Raw genomic sequence first — 4,836 nt, 5'->3', positions numbered from 1 at the left:
GTGAATGTGGTTCTAGGAAGGGTAAACAAGATAAACCAAAAAGTAAGGATAGAGAGCGTAGAAAAGGATGGCATTAGGAAGGATATTGTCAAGTTATGGAACCCAAAAATACAAGACTTAGAGCAGGTCATGTAACACCCTCACTGTAGCAATTCCGTACATTCTGTTGTTCTGGTGACCGGTGTCGGTTTAGACAGCTAGAAAATCTGGAAAAATATTTAGACTAGAGTGAGGACTCATTAAAAAAAAACTAAAATATTAATAAGAAAAATTTATGAAAAATTTTAGAAATAAAATACAACTAAGTTAAATGAGTTGGTGCCCTAGCGATGGGTAATCCAGTGGGAAGTTACGGTCTTCGCAGCTAGGAGCCCTAAACTTGGGAGAAAATTCATGAAATAATTTTTGGGACTCCATAGAAGAGTCATTGAGGTTTTGATGGCATTAGAATTCCAAGAAAAGGCTTAGAAAAATTTTTCGATCGGTACAGACGATTTTGGCTCAATAAACCAAACAGAGGGCATTTTGGTCATTTCGTCTTTAGAGATGATTTTTGGCCGACTTATCCAGTTAAATAAATAATTATTATGACATAACATGTGAATAAATATTGCTAAAAATTAAATTAAAATTGAGTAGTAAAGAAAAGAAAAGAAAATGAAAGAAAAGTGAAATTATGACATCACATGATGTCATTAGGGAGCTCTCCACCAATAACAACTTAACAAAATTGCTTAAGGGATAAAAGTGGATAGCAGCTGCACATCCACATGAGCTGGTTTCTCCAGCAGTTTTTATAAACAAATAAATATATAAAAGAGAAGAAGAGGACAGCAGAATCGAGAAAGAGGAGAGGAGGAAAAAGAAAGGAAAAGAAAGAAAGAGAGGAAGAAGGAGAAGAAGAGAAGGGAAGAGGGAGTTGATGCTAATTTTTTTTTTCTGAGTTTCTCTAGCAAGAAAGAACACTAACAAGGGGAAAAGAAGGGTTTTGGTCTAAGATACAAGAATTAAAAAAAGAGGAATGGAGAAGGAGGTGAACAGTAGCAGAAACAGGAGTTCAGCAGGGGCAGCATATTTCTCTTCCGTCCAGGTGAGTTTGGCTCAACTTATACTGTTGATTTTTGGCTAGGTTTGAGGTATGTATGTGTAGAAGTTATGGTTAAAATTTGGTGATTGTTCAACAGTTGGATTTGGAGAAATATATTGTTGAACACAGACTGTTTACAAGTTGAATTCTGAATTTTGGCTACTAACATTTGAGAAACATAAATAGTTAGGATGCTTATAAAATTATGAAATTTGGTAAAAATGATATTTTGGATGTTGAGGCTGCTGTGTTAAAATTTGGTGAATTTTATACTTGTAGTTTATGAGATATAAATTGTTTTGCATGAGCTGTCTGAGTAAGATTGATTTCTGTAAAAATTTAGATTTTGAAGGGTTGAATGAATATTTTGATATCTCATGATATAAAGATAATTTGATGCTAAAATTTTTACTGATATTGTATAGGGATGTCTTGAATATATGGTTAAAATTTGGGATTTATCTGATGATTAGATCATTATATATAAATTTGAATGCACAAGCTGCCAGATTGGGTATTAATGATTTGTGGATTTGAGATTTATGATAGAAGTTTAGTCCAATTTAAGGGGAAATGCTGTTGAATTTTTATTGGATATTTAATTTGGGAAAGTGAAGTTATAATTGATTATGATTATTATGGTTCTAGGAGAAATCTTAAAGAATAACAAGCTCAAGTTTGGTTTCAAAAAGATTATTGCTAATTCATCCTTAAAACTTTGTATATATATCATATGGAGTATAAAATGAGGGTGAAATTAAGAGAATTGAAACAAGTATTGCATGAATAAATTCCACCAATTTCGGCAGCCTTAGGATATATTAGGGTTTCATTGATTAGATTGAGTTATAGTTGTACATGGCTGCCATTGAACATAAATTTGATGCTTTGATTCATTGATTGCATGTATATGGAGAATTGAAGTTATTGGAGTAAGGGTTTAGGTAATAAATTTATGATTTTACTCATGTATTGGTGAAAGGAAATTCGAATGATCAATTAGTGATCATTTGGTTGTGTTTGAGTAGGAATTAAAGTGAATTGTGCCATGGGAATTGAGGTTAGAGGTGCTGCCTTTAGTGCCCTGCAGGTCTGGATGCGAGTCCAGTATGTTTGGGCAGCTATAACTTGGGTTGTGTAGATTCAATTGGTGCAAGGCTAACTAGAGATGAAATTAGACACATAATGGCACAACTTTGAAGAACGAAACCTATCCAGAAAACAAACTTAGGATGCCTTAAAAATTGACCAAATCTGGGTAGCACCAATACTGCCTGGGCAAAATAACCAAATGAACAGTGTTCATTTATTTGGTCATAACTCAGTGTAGAAAGGTCCAATTGATCTGAAATTTATATCAATGGAAAGCTGAGACAATTTCGAACAACTTTCATGTAGAACACAAGCTCAAATTCTGGACTTAACTAAATGAAATCGCTAGCCAAAGTTGGACTACCAAATCTAGCAGAACCAAAAATTGCCTAGGAATTCTGGGTAAAGGCAATCCGACCAGTTATGGTGCAATAGCTATAACTTGAGCTAGAAAACTCCAAATGGGGTGATTCAAAAAGTGAAATGTAATTAGACATAATAAAGAACAACTTTGATCAAGAACACTTGGTCAAATTCTCACTGTAGAATGGCCTAATAGAACAGTGAACTCTAGCACAAAAACTGAAATTTTTGATTTATTTTTCATTGGTTAGAAGTATGGATTGGCAACTAATGCCAACACTTCTGGGAACCAAAATGTGGTAAATCTATGGGATTAAAACTCATGTAACTATTATATATGAGAAAGTTAATATTTTGACTTAAATAACTAAATGAATAGTAACCTTATATGTTAAGTACAAATATTCAAGAAATAACTTTGTAATATGTCCTAGTAGGCCTAATGTGATGGGTTTGGATAGGTTGGCATGCCAATAGGGTTCTGATAGCAGTACTGCATATGATGTATGGCTCCATGCCATTCTGTGATATGATAGCCTATGGCTATACTGATTATGATGTTATACTTGGCTTTATGGTTTATTGCTTTTATGTCTTATTAGCCATTCTGTCTGCACACTGGGAGACACATTGTGACCGATGGTGTGACGACCCGAGGTACCTGGTAGCCAGTGCTAGTTTATCCGTTTATCCAGTTCGGTCAATTTGTATAGGTTACTTCGGCATGGAAAAGTATAATTGTAATTGAATTGATTACTAAGGGAAGTAAGGAAATTAAATATCAAGATAAAGAATAAGAATGATTACAATAAAAAGAGGCTCAAAAATTATCAAGAAAACGATCAATAAAATACTAGAAATAGTTAATATCATAAAAATATTAGCAATTAAATAAATGAATAAGAATATTTAATTATTATGAAAGAAATGAGCGCTTTTGAAGAGGAATAAATTAGAACAAATGATATTTAATACTAGAAGTATTATATGAAATTAAATTAAATTCCAGAGTATCCAAATTTTGATCAATTTCTTTTTTTTATTGTATATTATTTTCTTGTTATATTATTGCACCACTAAGTAGCAATGCTTAACGTGATAGATTTGTTTCCTCGCGCAGGTACTGAAGGTAAAGCCCAGCGAATATTAAACATAAATTTTGAAGTTCTGATCTGCAGAAGTGTCTGAAGTATTCAAGGTTGTCACTCCCTCAGCAATGCATGTAGATAGGGCTCACATTAGTCATCTTATTTATTTTGTATAGTATAAATATTTCTTATGTTGAAATGTAAACTAAGAATTATAAACTAGAAAATTGTAATTAATATTTACGTGTTGTAAATTAATGGAGATAGAAAATTTTCACATATGAGTTGAGCATGAATGGGAATGTATGAAAATGGATATGAATGAAACTGTATGGATTTGAATACAGAATTGAAATATATAGATTATGCATGAAATGATGAGATCTTTAATTGAAAATGTTATTGAAAATTTCAAACAGGTGAATAGTAAAATACGTCAAACGATAATAAAATAGGAGAAACTTCGTTAGTTTCTCCGTCAAAAAATAATTGATATTAAAAGATAATAACTTGAAAATGATTAAAGGAATAAAGTAAGATAAGATAGGGTGCTCCGGCACCGAGTGTGACATGCCTTGCTCGGCTACACTGTAGTCGGGTGAGGGGTGTCACAAGTCATAATTGATGTAGTGTTAGGAGCCTGAGCCTAGAGCTTAGAGTTACAGGATCGAGATTAGATCTTATCTGTTTTCTACCCCCAAGGTAGGATAATGGGGCAATGACATAAGAACCCTTTTGGTTGTTGACAGTATAATGGAAATTAGGTGAGGTGTGTGACCAAAGTAGGTAGTAGCTGTTGAGTGTGCTGTGGTAACTTGAATTGTATTGTCAGATAAAGAAGCAAGATCAGTAGGAGTAAGTTGGATAAAAGTCAACGTAAGGGATTTAAATATGCAAGATGATGAATAATGTCATAGAGGCTTGATGTTAAAATTTAGAATGGTGAGACCTAGAGTCTAAAATTGGAGTTAGACATATATTTTCAGTTTGATCGATAGGATAATTATGTAAAAAAAAAAGAAAGAAAGAAAGAAAAGGAGTAATAATAAATAAATAAATAAATAAATAATAGTATGATAATATGTAGGAAATAGTAAATTCTAAGATGATATGTCAGGAAGGACAACAGTATAATAAATGGTAGATACAATTGATATCTTGTAATAAAGCATAATAATTACAAAGAAATAATGAAACAAAAAGGGA

The sequence above is a fragment of the Hevea brasiliensis genome, chromosome 7 (assembly GCF_030052815.1).
Source record: "Hevea brasiliensis isolate MT/VB/25A 57/8 chromosome 7, ASM3005281v1, whole genome shotgun sequence".
Taxonomy (NCBI): domain Eukaryota; kingdom Viridiplantae; phylum Streptophyta; class Magnoliopsida; order Malpighiales; family Euphorbiaceae; genus Hevea; species Hevea brasiliensis.
This window is presented reverse-complemented; position numbering follows the sequence as displayed.